Here is a 22,282-nt window from a genome sequence, read left to right on the forward strand (position 1 = left end):
AATAGAGTTAACTACAGAGAATTATACATAGCTTTTCTCCACATAGGAATACAGATAATTAGATCTTATTGAAGACCTTTAAAGATGCAAATTTAAAAAATTATGAGTTTTCTTTCTTTTCCCTCTGTTTCTTATTTACCTTTTCATGTTTCTCTTGATTTTTGTGGTTGGATATCAAACTTTCCATTTAGTCCTGGTCTTTTCTGTGCAAATACTTAGAAATCTTCAATTTTGTTGAATGCCCATGCTTTCTCCTGGAAGTATATAGTCAGTTTTGATGGGTAGTTGATCTGTGGTTGAAGGCCCAGCTCGCTTGCCTTTCTAAATATCATATTCCTAGCTTTGCGGTCTTTTAGCGTGGAGGCTGCTAGATCCTGTGTGATCCTGCTTGGTGCTCCTTGATATTTGAATTGTCTCTTTCTGATTTCTTGTAAATTTTTTTTTACTTGAAAGCTCTTGAATTTGGCTATTATATTCCTTGGTGTTGTCTTTTCTGGGTCTAATGTAGAGGGTTATCTATGGATCCTTTCAATGTCTATATTGCCCTCTTGTTGTAGAACTTCAGGGCAATTTTGCTGAATAATTTCTTTTAGTATGGAGTCCAAGTTTCTATTAATTTCTGCTTTTTCAGGAAGACCAATGATTTTCCAATTGTTTCTTCTAGACCTGTTTCTTGGTCTGTCATTTTCTTATTGAGATATTTCATGTTTCCTTCTATTTTATCAGTCTTTTGACTTTGCTTTATTTGTTCTTGCTTTCTTGAGACATCATTAGCTTCTAATTGCTCAGTTTTAGCCTTTAGGGATTGGTTTTCGGCTATAATTTTTTGGTTTTTGGCTATGATCTTTTGGTTTTCCTTTTCAATCTGGTCATTTCTGGTGTTCAATTTCCTTATCAGTTCATTTGATTTTTCAGCCTCACTTTCCAATTGCAAAATTCTGCCTTTTAAACTGTTATTTTCTTTCCAGATCTCTTCCATCTTTCTCATCATCTCAGATTTGAACTCTTCAATAGCTTGTGACCAGTTTTCATTATTTTGGGAAGGTTTGGATATGATTACTTGTTTGTTCTTCTCTGTTGTCTGGATCTTCTCTGTGTAAAAGTTGTTGAGTGTTACAGAGTTCTTGATAATCTTTCTCTTCTGGGGTTCCCGATTTTGGCTTGCCATTGTTAGACCTGCACCTTCTATGCTTTATCCTCACACTCAGTGTCTGTCTGCGTTCTCTAGGCTCCCAAGGTCTCAGGTGTCGTTGTTCTCTGGGTGGAGCCTCCTGTTTGTCCCTGGTCTGCCCCTCTGCCCGAGGCTCATTCAGCAGTCTTAGTGCCCTGCTTCCACAGCTGTGCTCCCATCTGCACAGGGCTCCCACTGGAGGTCCAAGCCTGTGCTCAAGATCCTTGTCCGCACCTAGGGCAATGCCTTCACCCAGGCAGGCACTCAGGAAAGACAGTGTGAGGTCTTTAGCCTCTTGGGGGTCCTAAGTCTTGCTGCTCTCAGAAACAAGCCCTGGAGCTGTCAATGACTCAATGGGTACCCCAAATCTGCTTTAATTCTTGTGCGCTGGCCTTGGCATTGTACATGGTGTGGGGGAGTGGGGGAGGGACTTCTTCCTCCTGCATTTTAGTGAGAGCTGTTTCACCCCTTTTTAGTGTGGAAATGCCCCAATTCCACGTACCTTCAATGCTGCGCCCTGTTGTGGGGTCCCTTCGTTCATTTGGATTTGTTTTTATGTCCCCTTGAGGAGTCCTCTATGCTTCAGTTAGTAGAGATCAAGCAGCTGCTCCTTGCTCTGCCTCCATCTTAACCAGAAGTCCTATATTTATTTTTATAGTGGAATTCTAAATAAAATCTTTCATGCAGCTGAGGAAATATAGTTTGAAAGTAGAAAATTCATATAAAAGGTTCAGAACATATAAGCACATAGGTAATCATCCAAAATGTAATAAGCTAATATATAATTTAGAAAAGATAATTCTAAGATACTCTAAATAAAAGGCAGTCCAAAGGGAAGCAAATATGATTCATTCATAGGGCAATCTAATGATTGAAGTTAAGAAAACAGATAATCAGAAAATTTCATGATTTTCATCCTGTCTTTTCATTTAATTTTTAAAATTATAGTTTTTTATGATTTTTAATAATCATTTCTGATGTTTTGCAATCAATGTTCTCTCCTTTCCTTCACCTCTCTTTAAAATGGTAGGTAATCTACAATTGGTTGTACTTGTGTTATCATACAATACATATTTCCATGTTCATCATGTTGTGAAAGGAGACATTCCATTTATACTAGAGAAAAATTCATGAAGAAAATAAAGTGAAGAATAGTGTGCTTTACTCTCCATTAAGACTCCATCAGTTCCTGCTATGGTGATGGATAGCCATTTTCCTCATGAATCGCTTGAAACTGACCTGGATCTTTTCAATGATGATAACACTTGTCATTCACAGTTGATAATCATATTTTTTGCTATTACTATGTACAATGTTCTTCATTTCCTCTGTCTTTTGAAGAGAACTAACTAAGTCTAAGAAGTAACTTGGTATGTTAGATGTAAATAGATCAATTGAATCATATGATAAAGTAATTTTAAAAGAATTCAATGTTTGAAAGGTAGAGTTGTACCTCAAATGACCAACATGCAACTACTGTAGGAAATTCCAGCTTTTTTTTTTTTTGATTTATTCCTGGAAACAGCTTTGTTAGATAAATAGTTACTGAGTAGACAGAACAGACCATATAATCCCCATTTTATAGATAAGGAAATTCAGAGCTCTGAGTGAATAAGTTTTTTGGCCAAATTTGTTCAACAAAAAAGTGATTAGTGAAAGGAATTCAAATGTATGTCTTGTCTCTAAATCAAATGTTCTTGAGGGAACCCTGTAAAAGCTTATCAGTAATCCTTTAATTAACAATGCTTCATGTATTTTATTTTTATAGTTAGGGTTGGGGTGATGGGAATAATTCCCATGAGTAGGGAAGCAGCAAAGAGAAAAAGGAACCTAAGAATGGGGATAAAATTGGTATTTTCCTGAATATGACATGGCCAAACAGTGTACTCCTTCGGTGATTGAGATTAGAATGAATTTAATAGTGAACACAAGAAATTTTTTAGAAAAATATATTTTATCATAATGTTCATTTCCTATAACTTTTATATGTATCTTATAGTATGCAGGTTTGACTATAGAGTTACAGGATTGAATTAATATGTAATTGGAGAAATCAATCTGATGACTTCATAATTTCACCTTGTTTTATATTAATATATTAATATATGATTTTCTAAATTATAATTCTTCTCAAAGGTGAAATATTACTTAAAACATGATTTTGTAACTACTAGAACATAGCATTATATAAGAGAGCACTGGATTTGACTTTATATTATATATGAATTTGAAATGTATGTTATTTCCCTTGATACAGTAGAAAGTCTTTGAAAAGAGAAATTGGCTTTAGTTTTGTTCTTCTTTGTCTTTCCCCTTCCCAGAAAATTGTCCCATTCCTGGCAGGGCACATAGCAGAAACTTGCTAAATTCTTATTGGTTGATTGATCTGGGCTTGAATTGCAACTCATAAATTCTACCTGGGTGACAAGATTCTTCCTCTTTAAGAGTCTTGTCTCCTCATTTATAAAATGGGTAGAATGATGCCTTGCCAATGTCAAATGTCTCAGAATCAGAAATGGATATGACCTCATTAATGGAATGATAATAAATATGATTCATATACCCAGGAGATTACTGAATATTGCCACTGGTAATTCCTTCAGAGCATGAAAAAAGACATAATTTTACAGTATTCTCTTCACCTGGGCTCTTCCTGCTTAAATGGTATCCTTCCTTCTTTTAAGGAAGAGAGAGAAGCCATTCCTTTCCCTTAACAGTCTCCTTACCCGACTTTTTTGAAACTGCAGAGCAGTGATTCCCAAAGTGGGTACTACTTCCTCCTGGTGGGTGCTGCAGCAATCTAGGGAAATGGTGATGGCCACAGGTACATTTATCTTTCCTATGCTATTAAAATTTAAAAAAAAACATTAATTTCAGGGAGCTAAGTAATATTTTTTCTGGAAAGGGGGAGGTAGGCCAAAAAAGTTTGGGAATCACTGCTGCAGTGGATGGAGAAAGGTGCCATTCCATGTGCTTCCTCTAATAGCTCTAATAATAGGAGCTAACATTTAAATATTATATGGCAGCTAGGTAGAGCAGTGGATAAAGTGCAGAGCCTGGAGTCAGGAATATTCATTTTTGTAAGTTTAAATCCAGGGTCAGACACTAGTTGCATGATCCTGGGCAAGTCACTTAACTTTGCCTCAATTTCCTCAGTTGTAAAAAGAGCTGAAGGAGATGGCAAACTACTCTAGTATCTTTGCCAAGCAAATCCCAAAGGGGGTGACAGAGAGATGGACATGACTGAAATGACTTCACAATAACAACTTTTATATAGCACTTGCTATGTGCCATGTTAAGCATATTTACAATTATTATTTCATTAGATCTTCACAACCTTAAGTGGAAAGTGACATCATTACCCTCCCCCCATTTTTTAAAGAAGAGGAAACTGAGGCAAACATAGTTTAAGTGACTTGCTCAGAGTCACAAAGCTAAGAAGTGTCTACTGAACTCTGGACTTCTTGACTCCAAGTTTAGTGTTCTTTCTATCTATTCCTATTGAGCTTATTTCTTAGCCTGACTTAACCTACCTCCAAAAAAAAGTAGAGAAATGTTATTCTATTTGCTCTCTCACTAGACCCTTCATCTGAAATGCCTGGCTCTGAGAGGACTCCTCTGCAGCCAAATGCCTGTAGACACTGATGACCAACTTGAATTCATGCCTCATTGATTAACTACCTCTATATCCCAGTGATTCTGAACTTCACTTTGTCATCTTGACCCTTGTGAACTAGCTCAATTCTATAATCTTTAGTGCCCGCAATCCTTATTCTCTCACAGATATTGCCCCACCTTGGATTACTTCTAGGATCTACTGCCATTGCTCCTACACAAGCTGCTGAAGAAAGTCACAAAACTTTGCTGACTAGGTTCACTACAATTTTTTGTTTTGTAATCCCAAATTTCTTTCATTGTGGCAAGTCAATCTTTTCACTTCTTAATTGACTTATTATCCCATTTGACACAATGACTTTTTCAAACTTTTTCATCCCTCCTCAAATCTTCCATATCTATCTTTCCCTCTCTCTTCAGATAAAACTACATCATACTTCACTGAAAAAAAATTAATCTTTCTGTAATAGCACCCTTCGTTACCCCATTTTACGTAAAGAGATGGCTTTTATCTCTGCCTGGGAAAATTTTATCTTTATGCACAAGTAATGCTATTTTTATCCCTTTTTCTCCAACAAATTATCCCTTTTATCATCCCTACTCCCTCAAGAATTTTCTATATATCCCTACCTAATTGCTGCTTTTCTATTGATTATAAGCAGCTATGTTTCCCCCATATTCCAAATAGATCAAGTCCATACCTTCTTTTAAAGGCTCTGTCTTGCTTGTCTTCCAAACTGTTTTGATTGGGGATCTCAACAGTTCTTATTGATTCAATTATTATCTTTATGCTGGTGATTTTCAAATCTAATTATGTGTCTCTGACCTCCAAAACCTCAACTGTCTATTTGACATCTTAAATTGGTTGTCTCATAGACAGCTTAAACTCAACATGTTCAACTGAATTCATTGTCTTGTCCCTAAAAGCTTCCCTCTTCACTTCCCAATTATAGTTGAGTATAGTATCCAAACACATCTTTCTCCACCCTTAACTCTCTCTAACTACCAATATCCAAATTGTTTCCATGGACTATGAATTTTTTGTAAGATCTTTTATATATATGTTCTCTCTCCTGACACTGCCATCACTTTGGTGCAGGCCTTCATGACCTCACACTGAGATGATTTCAACATTTTGTTGGGCTGCCTGCCTCAAGTATCCATACTATAATCCATCCTTCACTTAGCTGACAAATTGATTGTCCTAAATTACAGAGCCACACCACCCCTCTATTCAGTAAATTCTAGGGGCTCCCTATAACTTCTAGGATTAAATATAAAATTCTCTGATATTCATTGCCTATCAGAACCTGGTTTCTCTTTTATCTTTCCAGGCTTTTTCCAATACAGTGACACTTGCCTCTTTGCTTTCTTCTCACAATATACTCCATCTTCTAAACTACTGACATTATCCCTGACTTCCTCATGTAAATAATTATCTCCTTCCTCATCTCTAGCACCTGCCTTCCCTAGCTTTCTTCAGGTATCAGCTAAAATCCTACCTTATTTAGACTTGAATTCTAACTCTGCTTCTAATATGAAATATCATATTACCTTAATTTGCTTCATCTCTTGGACTCGGATTTCTTTATAAAATAAGGGTGTTAGTCTAGATCAGGGGTTGGCAACCTTTTTGGCCGTGCCACATTTTTTAAAATGCAATTTCTTGAGAGCCGTACAGTGCTCACAGTGCACGCTCCTGTAACAGTGCCTGAAAAAAATTGACTTTATGGCTCCTGCAGAAAGAGCCATATCTGGCCCTCAAAAGAGCCAGATATGGCTCAAGAGCCATACATTGCTGACCCCTGGTCTAGATGATCATTGTGGTATATTCAAACTTTTGACTTGAGGCCTAGATCTAAAAATATGAAGCCAAATTTTGAACAGTTGGTAGGTAATACCTTGGGAATTTTAGTTCCTCTTGTTGTAGGGATAAAAAGGAAGACTTACTTTTAGTAACAATGGGAGATGGTAGAAAGTAGGAACAAGTAGGACAGTGTCTGTCCAGAACATATGGAAGTTTAGTGATATTTCTATTTCTCCCAGTATGAATTTTGAAATGAAAAATCCTAGAATCATCACACAAATGAGGAGAAAGTATTTTTCCTGGTTTTAGTTTTAGGACCTAATCCTTTTATATCTGAGTTTACATGTACAATGATCATTGCTTTTAATTACCTTCCAATTAATTATAGTGGTGTGAAGCTTGATATGTTTGAAATTTCATTCCTATGCTATAATTTGAATGTCAGAGTTAGAAGTTATCAATCAAAGCTATCCTTTACAAAAATTTTAAACTTGTATCCTGAAGGCATGACTGAAAAACTCCCAAATAGGACTTGAAGAAATTGAAATTTTCAATGAAATAAATATAAAATAAAACATAGAAAATGTTAATTTCAAGTTTCCCAAGTCAATATGTTACCCAAAGAGTTTTTTTTTCAATTTCTGTTTGACACCACTGCTCCTGTTTGCTTATACCAGTGATAAACAAATTTCTAAGTAACAAAGAAATCTATTGCTTTGCAAAATATTTCTAATTGTTAGAATTTTTCATTTATATTGACTGAAATCTATTTCTACCTAACTGCCATACCCAAATTCTATTTTGCCCCCTGTAGCTACATTAAAAAAGTAAAAGTGACAGTATTAGATGGAACTGGGGATTTTATTTCTAAGATTCTTATGACATTTTGTGAAAGATTCTCATAATGTTATTTTCAAATGTTGAATCATTTCAATTAACTCTTAAAACATTGCTTAATGGATCTTCATTTTTTTGGAAGAGACTGAATCTAGATTTTAGTGGCATAGAAAATTCCCAGGTGAGGCAACTACTTTTATTAATGCAAGTCAACAGCTTCTTTGCAAATTAAAGTCTTAGAAGATTGCCTAGATCACCAAGAGCATAAGCAACATGCTTAGGATCTCTAAATTTTAATCTGCAATTCCTCTCATTTTGAGATAACCAATTATAATCTAAGAGCTATTATAATTCTCATGTATTTTAGTTTACTTATATACCTGTTTACATGACTAAAAAATTAAACCCTACTTATTAGCAGTTTATATGTTCTGATCAAATTTATACTATGTATCAATAACATTACTGAGCCTAACAGCTACTTTGAGAAGTAAATGATATAACTTAACAGGCAGAATTTTTAAATGACCCTCAATAGCAGTGGATGAAATGCTAATTAGCATTGTTATAATTTCTTCAATAATAAAGTTCTAAGAGCTCAATTATGTCAAAAATTAGAATTGCAAAGATCATTAATTTTTTAGCATTACTATTGTTTAAAAAGCCAGCATGTCACTGGGAATATAAAAGGGAAGAGAATCTTACCCCCTCCTTACTGCCTGTCATCCCTTTCTATTATCCCTGCCTCTATCCCCAATACCTACCTCCCACTCACATCATCATCTGTGTCAAAAGACTCCTAATGGGCCATAAATGAAACTGTCCTTCATATGCCAAAATGACTACTGACCTACCATTAATGAGGCACACACTTGAGTTGTTTACATAGTAATGGTGATTAATTTGTGCTGAGCTATTTTCACTCTATTGAATGTTCCTCTTTTGTGACCAGTGACATGCATTTATAATGGCTAGCTGAGCTTAGGAAGATCTTTGTAGACACAGACCAGCACAAAACTATAGACCAATGTACTTTTACGCACTAATTTTTCATCATTGGATTTGTACAAGCAATAATATATTTGCTTCCTGGGATATAAATATTTATTCTTCTACTGCATTTGTGCTGTTTTGCATTAAGCTTGATTTAACACAAATGAATTAATTGAATAATGGCTTAGGGCTCCTTGGAAACAAGTTTTATGCAATCGTTTTATCATGAATGTTCCTATGGGGATACAAATTTATGTATTTTACGTGTGTGTAAAAAAGCCATGTTAGATTTCAGAAGCAGACTGTCTATTATTCCTGGACCAGTGTAATTCTGGAGATGCCCATCACAAAAGATAGCAATTAGTGATGAGTTGTTTTTTTTTTGTTGTCATTATTGTTCATGGCATCTTAAAATCATCTGTTAAGTTTAATGGTTTTTAGTTTTATCAATGGAGAGTGAATTCTATCACTAAAATTCATTGAAGAATCATATAAGTATAAACTCAGCCAATCAGCATTTACTAAGTACTTATATACAAAAACATTCCAAATTATGGACCAAGTAAAACATTAACAATTGTAGCTTTCATATCAACTTTTGAAAGAAATAGTTCAAATGACTAATTTTCTTTTAGGATAAGACATTTACTTGTAAAGATCAGAATATGAAATATTATTCACTTTAAGAATCAATTGAAAATAAATCATTACAATAGGCATGCTATTGTTTTAAGACTTGTTTTCCTCATATTCTACATTTATGTGAGAGGCAGGATAAAGGGGGGAGATTTGGGAGTTAGGAAGACCTGTGTTCAAGTCCTGCCTTGATACACAACTGTTAGTGTATTAAAAAGGGCAAGTTACAGCCTCTCAATGGATGTTTGGGAGCATTTATTTAGTTGTCAATTTCCTTTGAGGGAAGAGATTTCTCATGAGGAGTTCACTGAATTGCTCAAAACATATAGTTTAGAAAATTTCAGATATTAGATTTTGGATAGTAACCATTAAAAAAAACCCAACCTCATCTTCTGTCTTAGTATCATTTTTAAGACAGAGAAGTGGCTAGGGATTCAGGGTTAAACTGTCTCACTCAGAGTTACACAGCTATCACAGCTATGATTTAGTAGATCTGTATTTAGCACCTACTATGTGCAAAGTACTGTTAAAGGATGTAGATAAAAGAAAGGTAAATAACAGTCTCTGGATTCATGGAGCTCAGAGAATAATGGAGGAGAGAATATACAAAAAATGTATACAAACAAGAAATATACAGGAAAAATACAGATAACCTTGGAAGAAAGACATTACCATTATGCCTTGCATACTATAAATTCCACAAATACAATTTCTTATTCTTACTTGTATCTTCCTCTAGTTCTTATGTAATACCTATTCAAAATATTTCAATAAATATTTTGAATTGACTTGATTTGAATTTTTTCCCTGATCTCTTTTTTATCATTATGAAATTTTCTTTTTGTACTTATTTGCTTAAAGAATATACTTCTTCACTTTATTAGATAAAATTGTGCCCTGAATAAAAATTGCCAGTGAAATATAATATGTGAAAATATATAATACTTTAAAACAATGAATACTTACTGTGTTTCACAGCTTTCTCAAAAGACATCATTAGATTTTTATGGAAAGTATTGAGTATCTAAAATGATTGTAACTATCACCATACTTAGAGAAATGAATTTTCATAACCATATTAATCAGAATTTATGAATATAACTCATGCTTGAAAACCAATGAATTTGTACTTTTTTTTAGTACGAGAGTTTTCCTATGAAATATAAATGTTTCACTACTTCATATTTATCATATTGTTTAAATTGACAAAGTATGCACTATTTTCTTAGCTATCTTTATAAAGTAGAGATCTGAATTGAAGAAAACTGGCTGGTTTTTGAGGACAGAACACATTACAAATATGGTGACTACCTTTTCTAAGGTACAATATGGAAAACATGATGTATTAAGTAGATCAGTTTCTTTGGAATGGAAAATGCATGAAAAGCAGAAATAAAGTTAAAAATGTGGTGGAATTCACATATTCTTGAGAGCTTTAAATGTTATGCTGAATATTTTGTGTTTTATTTTTGAAGCAATAACGAGTCAAGTGGCAATTTTTGGTAGTGTGTGAATAGTCAGACTTATGCTTTAGGATCAACAATACAACAATATCCAGATCTTCTTTCTGGCATAAACACTCCCTCAGCTGATTTTGTACGTGTTTTGAGTTCTAGTTCTTGAATATTTCTAGTATTGTTTAACTAAACTGTTACTCTACCACTACCAAAACTATTACTAGTAGCAATTCTCTTTCACATTTAGAAATATAAACCTAATCACACAATCAATAGATTTTCCCCTACTTTTTTTCAGAGCCAATCAGAGAAATAATTTCTCTCTTTCACTTCTTTGAGTTTTTTTCCATTTTTGATAATCTTCTGTTGCATCCTAGAATGTTCTTGTCAATTGCTAGATACCATAAGCCACACCTTTTGACACTTTACTAAGAGATGCCCACAAAGATCATTTGGACCCATCTTAAAGAATCTGACTCTTTCTAGCATATTTCAGCTAAGCATTTGACAGAAATCAATTGATAAATTCATTTTGTTATTTTAGTTAGTCATTTTCAGTTATGTTTGAGTCTCTGTGAATCCATTTGGAGGTGTTTTTTTTGTTTTTTTTTGTTTTTTTTGGTAAAGATACTTGAATAGTTTGCCATTTTCTTCTCCATCTTATTTTACATATATATATATGAGGACTGGAGGCAAATAAGGTTAAAGTGTCTTTGGCTTGCACAACTAATAAGTATTTGAGACTGGATTTGAATTTATGAAGGTGATTCTTCCAGATTCCAAACCTAGTACTTTATCTTTTCTACCATCACATTTCTCAGTTATGTCACACTAAGCTAAAAAAGTTTAATTAGCTTAATTTGGGGGAGAGGCAATTATATTTTCGAAGAGGATTCTTGTTTGCTGGAATGCTAAAATAAATTTCTAGTTATTGAAATTTTTGGAAGTATAACAAAATTAAGAAGAGCATTTCAGGAACATGGGAGGGAATTTGGGGGCTAAAAAGCCTTTTTGGCATGATACCATATAGTCAGCATTCAATGAGTAAATCCTTTCCTTTGCTGCATTCAATTTAATTTAATTAGATTTAAAATCCTTCACAATAAAGAAAGAATAACTAAATTAAGTAGTTAAAAAACAGAACTATAGTAAAAGAATACTAATTTCCTCAGCTGAAGTTCCTAAAATGAGGATTACAAGAACTAGAGTCCATTAAGGCATCATATTCCTATCTGTCAGACAACAATGAATCATAATTCTCTTATTTTAGAACTGGTTATCGAACCCTTTGCCTTGCCCATATCTTTCTTTAGGTGATTTCATTGCTTTTTAGCACTTGTAGGGGCAAGAGATAGTTGAAAACTCAAATACATTTCCCCACCTATTTATCAGTGGTCTTTGTACAAAATTATATATAGAAAAAACTAAATATGTCACTAATTACAGGCTTTGGGGTTATTTGTAGATTACATTCATATGCTTCTTGCCTTTTTAGTAAATATTGTTTACAAAAAAGTTATCAGTGTGTTAAAAATTAATATACATCATAAAACAAAGTGGAGAAATTTGGAGGTAATCAGATTTTGTTTAATATTGTCAATATTGGAAATTGATTTGTAACTGATTCCATTTTAGAAAAAAGACATAATTTAGGGGAATTTTATTTTTTTGGTCAGATACATAGGGGAAAACAAAATTGTCTTATGAAGGAAGGATAGTCACTACATGTTTTTACATTTTTTTTCCTAGACCAAGAAGTATGGCAAACAGATTCTGGTCATATGCATTGAGTTGATATATACTTTTGTTTTGTATAGGTCTCCAACTTCAGACTTCTTTGTTCATTTTCCCCTTAGAATAGAAATTAAGTCTTTAGATAAAATTGCCTTTTACTTTTCTTTAAGGGGTCAGCTTTAAAATAATTTTATATTTATCATACAGGTCTGTTTATGATCTCTTTGGGGTACAAACCCAACAATGGAATGGCTAGATCAAAGGGCAGGCATTCTTTTATAGCCCTTTGGGCATAGTTCCAAATTGCCAGTCAGAATGGTTGGATCAGTTCACAGCTCCACCAGCAATGCATTAATGTCCCAATTTTGCCACATCCCCTCCAGCATTCATTACTCTCCCCTTCTTTCATTTTAGCCAATCTGCTAGGTGTGAGGTGATACCTCTCAGTTGTTTTGATTTGCATTTCTCTAATTATTAGAGATTTAGAACACTTTCTCATGTGCTTATTGATACCTTTGATTTCTTTACCTGAAAATTGCCTATTCATGTCTCTTGCCCATTTATCAATTGGGGAATGGCTTGATTTTTTTATACAAGTGGTTTAACTCCTTGTATAGTTGAGTAATTAGACCCCTGTCAGAGTTTTTTGTTATAAAGATTTTTTCCCCAATTTGTTGTTTCCCTTCTGATTTTGACTACATTATTTTTGTTTGAACAAAAGCTTTTTAATTTGATATAATCAAAATCATTTATTTTACATTTTGTAATTTTCTCTAACTCTTGCTTGGTTTTAAAATCTTTCCTTTTCCAGAGATCTGACAAGTAAATTATTCTATGTTCACTTAATTTATTTATAGTTTCCCTCTTTATATTCAAGTCATTCACCCATTCTGAATTTATCTTGGTGTAGGGTGTGAGACGTTGATCTAAACCTAATCTCTCCCATATTGTTTTCCAAATTTCCCAGCAGTTTTTGTCAAATAGTGGATTTTTGTCTCTATTAGATATATATTATTTAAATATTCATGAGGATAAGGTTTGAACTTGTGATTTAATTGATATAAGGTTCTTCACTTTTGTGACCTCCCTCTACCTATTCAGGTCATATCTTTCTTGGAATTTTTTTTTAGTCTTAAATAGTTGGCTAGAGCACTAAGAGATAAAATGACTTACCAGGTATAACAGAGCCTGTCAGAGACAAGGTTTAAATTTCACTGAATATTCCTGTTTTGGGGACTTGATTTCTATGTTTCACATCACAAATCTTCTCCATATTATATATAATTTCATAGGCATAAAATGTCTGCATAGACTTGAATATATGTTTTTCTTGTAGTTTCTTAGGCACTAGTGATTAATAATATGAATTGTTGAGAGAAAAATAATAAATTAGTACTTAAATATGCAACAACCTCTAAAAGTTGCTATGATGAAATATTTAACCATTTTTTCTTTATTTATCACCTTGTCAGCAACTGTTATAGTATAAATTCATATACTTGAGGTCTCTCAACATATTTTGGTTTTGTCTTATATACATATACACATATATACACATAGAGAAGCACAATGATTCTCCTTGAAACTACACTTGAAATTAATATTGGTTGTATTAAAACATTTGTTTCTGCAAGGTTATGATTTTTTTTTGTATTTTAGTGTTTCTTTTTACCCTTTCATTTTGACCCATGATTTAGATACACTATAAACGAGGCAAGATTAGCTTTAGAATGGCAGTCTAAATCTGTGATTCTTTGATGAATCTGATAAAAATTTTGTTGAGCTATTTTTATTCTCTTATAAGTTACAACTTAAGGAGTTTGTGGTAAAGAAAAATCCATTCCACTATTATCTAAATAGATTTTACTTTTAATAATGTTTTGGCTTCCCTCAAAATTTTTTCAATGTGTAATGAAACATTTTGGTTGGTTCTAATATAGTTTCATTTCTTAAATTAAGTCAATGAACATAGCATGACAAAGGGATCATGTTTGTTTTTTTGTGCCTATTTCTTTTCACATTTATTATTATTTGGCTATGAAAAAATGCTTCAGAGATGCTTATTCAGTTAGATATTTTTCTTTGCTACCAGAAAAGCACCTGGATCAAGTTTAAAACCCAATTTCATTATGTAAATAGGCATATGACATTTGCATATAGTGCTTATTATTTGTATGCCTAGAATCAATTGAGATATTATGATTTTTATGCAAAATAAATTCAGAAAATTTTTTTGTTAATATTCTTTTGTTAACATTCAGTATACATTAGATCTATACCCATCTCAATACTAATGCTTTTGCTGTTAGAACAAAATATTCTAGATATAGTTTAGAAATATTATGAAGTTTAAAAAGGATAATTTTTATACTATAAAAGCTAAGTGAAAATTATCATGAATAATATATGAATTATCTTCAAAATATAACATTTTAATATTTGAGTACATTTTACTTTAAATAAGCTGATTTTATTAATAAATACAAACCTTAAAATACATATTTTATGTTACCATTATAACTGACTTTTAAAATTATCTTGCTTCCAAATTTATATATCTCAGTTTTTCTTTAACATGTAGAATTTTATGTGCCTTAGTTAAAGAAAAGTTTTGTCTTGTCCACTGAACAAAAACCCTCACTAATGAGGGTATCTACCTTCAAAATGTGAGTTATGTCATAGCTAATAGACAAAAACCTTGTTGTTTTCTTCTACTTTGAGAGACTGAACAGTCTCCAAACAAAGGCAGAGGGGAAAAAAATGATTCAGTTAACAAGCTCTAAAAAGGCCTCAGAATTATTCTTTACATACATAACCAAAATTATACCAAGATAAAGTGAGTGGAGGTACTTATAACCAGTTCCATGAAGTGCTTCACTATGGCTCAGTTTTTCCATTCAAGTAGCCCTTGATGTTAATTCTAAACTTTATTGTAATAATATAAAAATTGATGGAATAAGAGTTACTATAGTATGATTTATCTCAGACTTGTATTATCGTTTGGGATATTTTTGGCTCTCCTGTTTGCAAGACAGACTTGTCTATTCCATCTATTTTGTCTCTGTCTCTCACTCCCCATTTCTTTGTCTATTAAAGGCTTAGCTCTATGCAACTAGTCCTTGCTCTGTATTACTTTTTTATTGATACTTAGGAGAAATATTTTAGAATTTAAGATAATAATTAAGTAGTCATATACTGAATACATTCCTGGTTAGTTATAAAGTTCTTCAAAATCTATTTGAGATAGTTTAAAATACAAATACGTCTAAAAATTTTAATGAGATACAAATCCTCTACCTTTAAATAAAAATCTAAGCCTATTGTAATATATTAAAAACAGATGTCGAATAATGTGCTTTACATACACACACAATTCATTATTGCTGAAGAAAATAAAAGTCAAATTTTTAGCTTTTAGGGAGAGAACATTGCAAAAAATGATGATTAAACATAATTTTCTTAAAAAAAAAAACAACTTCCTTTACCTGTTATATTAGAATCAATACTAAGTGGAGAAGAGTGGTAAAGCCTTGGTAATTGGGGGTCAATGACTTGTCCAGAGTCACTGAACTAGGAAATATCTAAAACCAGATTCAAACCCAGGACCTCCTGTCTCTAGGTTTGTCTCTCTCACCACTGAGCCACCAAGTGGCTTCTAATCATAATTCTCTTAAGCAGATTTTGTCATTAAAAAAAATCAAACTCTTCTTTTGTATTTAAGTGACTTCACAGTGTCAAGAACCTGAGTATTCCTTCCACTTATTGGGATATTTTATTAAGATTGCTTATCTGTTGTACTTTTGCAACATGTATACAGTGATTAAATAAACTGATGGATTATTTATATCCACAATTTAGGTACTATACATTCTTTAATTTAAAAAATATTTTTGCTCTATAAACTCCTTTGAATGGCAGTCTATTGCATGGAGGAGGAAATTTAAATTTCTGAGGTTGGAGAGACAGAGGATTATGTCATTCTAAGCATAGAAGCCTCTGGAGACCTTATTTTCCATAAGAATTCCCTTCTCAATTGGTCCTATGCATCCTCCATAATATTGGTCAATAATTTTGCTCAGTATATCAGGACCACTATGAATCATTTAATATTAATAAAGAATCATTAAATAAAAATATCCTTTTGGTACATTTATCAATTTATTCCTGAGATATCAATATATAAGAGGTACTCCATTTATTAACTTTGTTAAGGAACAGTCTTTTTTTTTGGCTCAGCTAAAGTACACACATTTTTCTTTTTCTTTTCTTTTTTGTGGCAATTAAAAATTTTTTTAATTAGGATATTTTTCCATGGTTACATGATTCATGATCTTCCCTCCCTCCCAAAGCTGACAAGCAATTCTACTGTTATATAAACATCATTGTTTAAAACCTATTTCCATGTTATTTATATTTGCAGTAAAGTGATTCTTTAAACCCTAATCACATCCCTATCACACTACAATAATGCAATAATATATTTTTCTAATGCATTTCTGGTTCCACAGCTCTTTCTCTGGATGTGGATAGCATTCATTCTCCTAAGTTCTTCTGAATTGTTCTAGGTCTTTGCATTGCTACTGGTAGAAAAGTCCATTACATTCAATCTGTGTACATGTTTCCCTGGTTCTGCTCATTTCACTCTGCATCAATTCTTGGAGGTCTTTCAAGTTAACATGGAATCCCTCCATTTCTTTATTCCTTTTAGCACAATAATATTCCATAACCAACACACACCACAATTTATTCAACCATTCCCCAATCAAAGGGCATCCCCTCATTTTCCAATTTTTTTGCCACCACAAAGAGCATGGCTAAGAATGTTTTTGTAGAAGTCTTTTTCCTTATTATCTCTTTGGGGTACAAACCCAGAAGTGGTATGGCTAGATAAAAGGGCAGGGATTCATTTAAAACTCTTTGTGCATAGTTCCAAATTGCCCTCCAGAATGGTTGGACCAATTCACAACTCTACCAGCAGTGTATTAGTGTCTCAATTTTGCCACATCCCCCTCAACATTTATCACTTTCCTTTGCTATCATATTGGTCAATCTGCTAAATGTGAAGTGGTACCTCAGAGTTGTTTTAATTTTCATTTCTCTAATCAGGAGGGATTTAGAACACTTTTTTATGTGCTTATTAATAATTTTTATTTCGTCCTGTGAAAACTGCCTATTTGTCTCCCTGGACCAATTGTCGATTGGGGAATGGCTTGATTTTTTGTAGATTTGACTTAGTTCCTTACATATTTGGGAAATTAAATTTTTGTCAGAGAGTTTTGTTATAAAAATGTTCTCCTAGTTTGTTGCTTTCCTTCTAATTTTGGTTGTACTGGTATTGTTTGTACAAAAATTTTTTCAATTAAATATAATCAAAGTCATTCCTTTTACATTTTTCTATGTTCTCTATCTCTTGCTTGATCTTAAATCCCTTCCTTTCCCACAGATCTGACAGATATACTAGTCTATGTTCAGCTAATTTATTTAGGATTTCACTCTTTATATTTAAGTCATTTACCCATTTTGAATTTATCTAGGTATAGGGTGTAAGATGTTGATCTAAACCTATACTATTCCAATTTTCCCAGCAGTTTTTGTCAGATAGTCAGTTCTTGTCCCAAAAGCTAGGATCTTTGGGTATATCAAACACTAGCTAACTGTATCCCATAGGTTTGATATAACATCTCCCCATTGTCATTCTCTTTCAAGAAGTCTGTAATTGTTTCTATGATTTCTTCTTTGACTCACCTGTTTTGAAGAATTAGATTATTTAATTTCCAATTAACTTTAAATTTGTCTTTCCATAGACCCTTGTTATAATTTTTACTACATTATGATCCAAAAAAGTGACATTTATTATTTCTGCCTGAAAACATCAAGGAAGGATTGAAGTTTAAGATTCCCCAGAAAACAGAGCCTACCTATAATTAGATAGGAACAATGAACAAACATTCAAAAAAGCACCTAATTCTAATGACTTTTTTTATGGAGACAAGGAATAAGGTGTAGACACAGAAGGAGACAGCGAAAGCAAAGGAAACACATCCAAAGTCCAAAAGAAAAGTATGGTTTGGATGCGGATTCTGGAAGAGCTCAAAAAAGATTTCAAAACCAATTATTAGAGGTAGAGGAAAAGTGGGGAGGAGAAATGAAAGTGATGCAAGATAAAATGGGCCAATTGAAAAAAGAGAACCAAAAACTGAAAGAGGAAAATCAGGCCTTAAAAATCAGAAATGACCATCTAGAAACTAATGATTTCATGAGAAATCAAGAAACAATAAAGCAGAATCAAAGGAATGAAAAAAACAACAGAGGAAAACATGATATATTTTATTGAAAAAACAACTGATCTAGAAAACAGGTCTTGGAGAGACAACCTGAGAATTATTCTGTTACCTGAAAGCCATGCATTTTTCTAATCAGCAAATGACTACCTCTGTCAGTCAGTTGTATGACTAAAGTAGACTTTCATAGAAAGTTGCAGGAGTCTGCATATCCTCTGTGATATAATGTAAAACAATCTTTCGGTGTTCTTGGTATCTCTATAATATAATTTATTGTAAAAGGTGCCAACCAGCATTGAAAGGGCATTTCCTTTCCTGGAAGTTCCCAATGCCAATGAAATCAAAGATGAGTCCAAATCATAAGTTTATATATTCATAAGTTCAGGATATATGCAATGGTGGAGAGATAGCTAAAAATTCAAGCAATGTTTCATAATTATGGCATTTTTCTCATAATGTTCCTCTTACTCCATTATTAAAGTAAACATATGTGAGGTCAAGTATGACAATAACAAGTAATAAAGAAGAGATCTTTCCCAAAATAGAATAGAACATATATCAGTTGGAAACAAATATTTTTATTGAACATAATAAAGGCTTTAAGCTCTATGCCAGTGCCTCTTTGTGAGATGTTGAAAATTATGCTAACAGCACATGAGCTTTGGCAGATTTTTGGACAGTTCTGAGGATCAATGTAGTATTTTATGCCATTGAAACATCAACCTAATATATTCAGAAAGGCTGATCATTTGTTTGTTTTTTTGTGATCCTGAGGTTTTAGCCACAAGTCACTCTTTCTACCTTCCTTTGCACCCTTAGTGTTTGCTTAATATGTTAATGTTCACATAATAAACATTTAATTCTTGCCTTTTGAATAGTTAGGTCTTTGATTAGGAGTTACATTATATGAATTGGGATCTTCACCCATAGACCCTGTACCTCTGAGGTCACAGGTTTTGAAATATTGGATTAAAATTTAAGGTAGAACAGATTATTATATTCAGAAATTAATAGCTAAAATACTCTGGTAAATTCCTGTAAGCTATAGTGTTATTGTTATACAGATAAAGGCTAAAAGTCTTTTGAACAAGAATCTAAATACACTTACAGATATGTGCATGTATTTATTTTTTCTGGAGGCATGTTCAATATTAGCACTCATACTAGCATACTAGTCAGCCTCATTTTGGATTTAATTCGCTGAAATTAAGTGTCTTAAATGAATGTAATTTTGGTATAGGAAGATAGAGTAAGTAGAAATAGACTAAGGATAAAAGATGCCTTTACAGGCTATCAGTTAACAATTACAAATATTTAAGCACTTAATAGGTACTTGACTGATGATTATTTAAAATATATTAGAATGTTTAAGTCCTTCATAAGCCTGATTCTATATTTGTTTTAACAGACAGTGCCCCTATCCTTTGATAAATAAAAAGTACTTATAAAGTAGTTTTATATCTAATTGAAACACTACCATTAAACATTTCCAGCAAGTTGAGCTCGGCTGCAGATAAGGCTGAAGGACAACAAAAATTTGACTACTTAAATATTAAAGTCAAGAGAGGCTTAGCCATTAAATGGAAATTATTTCTACAGTCCATATAAAACTATGTAGGTATATTTTAATGAGAGTTTGGACATCATATGATTGCCTGATGATGAACTGAATTACTTTTCTTTTGACCTTCATTTTTAAGAAGGAATTAAGCATATGTACACCAGCCATTGAAGTTGTGTATGGTGGGGGTGCTAGTTAAAATGGAATAATATTTTTAAATTGAACTTTACTTGGAAAATTGTTTAGAAAAAAAGTGATAGAGAAAATGGCTCATTAAAATTGTTCATTTATGCATAAATTTTCAGGGAAATAGATGTATTTGTACATATATGTCTATATGCAGCTAGTTATCATTGTATATAAATGAATAGATTGGAATTAAGAAGTCTTATCTTCTGTGTGACCATGGGCAAGTCATTTAATCTTATTTGCTTCATTTTCCTCATCCATAAATTAAGCTAGAGAAGAAAATGGCAAACTACTCTATTGTCTTTGCCAAGAAAACTCTAAACGGGGTCAAAAAGAGACATAACAAATAAACAACAAATAATATAAATATTCTCTAATTACTATATATGAATATATTATAGACATAACATGTACATTTATTACACAAGTCTATACTATATTATATATGTTATATTATAAATAGTTAGGTATTTTATATAACCATATATCATATATGAGATATAGATATGCATACATGCATTTGAGAGAGAGAAAATGAGAGAATGAGGGTGTGTGTCAAACTATATTTGTCTCATTAGTTTCTATAGGTAAGAAGGGCAATCTCCTTTTTATAGTATCTGACAAGCTTCATCCTCTTTTTTTTTTCCTCCTGTGGAAATGCAGCATATTATAAAAGAAATATAAGTAAGGGAACACATAGCCATGGTCATCCTATACTTCTTTATTTGGAATGAAGTTATGGAATTAGTTTACAAGAAACAGTAAGAGATGAGATATATATTTTCCAAGAAGTAAGGAAATTAAAGTTAAACACTTCTTTACACTCTCTCCTTTACTGACCATCCTAGTTCATGCTATCATCACCTTTCACCTGAACTATTTTCTCTGTCTCAAATCTCCTTACTTTAGTCTATCTGCCAAATAGTTTCCAATATAATATTACAAAAATATTCTTTTGCTCAATAAAGTCCAGCCTTCTTAATACCTCTAGAAACAAAAACAAACTTCTTTCTTTGACAATTAAATTCTTTTTCAACCTAGACTCATCCTACCATTCTAGCTTATTATATATTATTCTCAAATGGAACATTGGAGAACTGACATCCTTACCTTGCCACATTGAATGGCAGATTTAGAATACAAGATAAAGGCTAGAATTATGAGCTAGATCCAATAAGATGAATTTACTAGAAATAAACATAAAGTAATACACTTAGGTTAAAAAAAATCAACTTCAAAAGTATACAGTAGGGGGTGGTGGATTGAGAGCCAGGCCTAGAGATGGGAGGTCCTAGGTTCAAATGTGGCCTCAAACACTTCCCAGCCATGTGATCCTGGGCAAATCACTTAACTCCCATTGCCTAGCCCTTACCACTCTTCTGCCTTGGAGCCAATACATAGAATTGACTCTAAGATGGAAGGTAAGGGTTAAAAAAAAAGTATACAGTGATGATGAAAAAAGCCATTGCTATATAGAAGGACCTGATGGAGTCTGAAAGCAGGTTGAAGCACACCATTCTTCACTTTGATGAATTTTTCTCTACTATAGGCAACATGTATCTTTTTTCACATGATGAGCATGGAATTATGTATTGCATATGTATAATCTATATCATATTATCTGCCATCATGTGAAGGATGGAGTAAGAGAAAATGGATCTCAAAATGTCAGAAAATTTATTATTAAAATTGTATTTACATGTAAGCTGGAAAAATATGAAAATTAATAAAAAGCATATCATGAGGAAGGCAAGGCTAGAACATTCTCTAAATGGAATAAAAGGGGGAAAAACAAAGATTTTAATGGATTACAGATATGAATCAGCAGCAGAGAGTGGCAGAAAAAAATCTCGTAATTGTGAACTTATACATGAAACCTTTCCAAGTTGGTGGGACCCTCAAAACTGACATTCATTTGCAATTGAGAACACAGAAACACTTTTACACCACAATAAGACAGCCAAATTGTAGTTTTGAGGAGTAAGAAAACATTTTTAATTC

Source organism: Gracilinanus agilis, chromosome 3 (genome assembly GCF_016433145.1).
Source record: "Gracilinanus agilis isolate LMUSP501 chromosome 3, AgileGrace, whole genome shotgun sequence".
Taxonomy (NCBI): Eukaryota; Metazoa; Chordata; class Mammalia; order Didelphimorphia; family Didelphidae; genus Gracilinanus; species Gracilinanus agilis.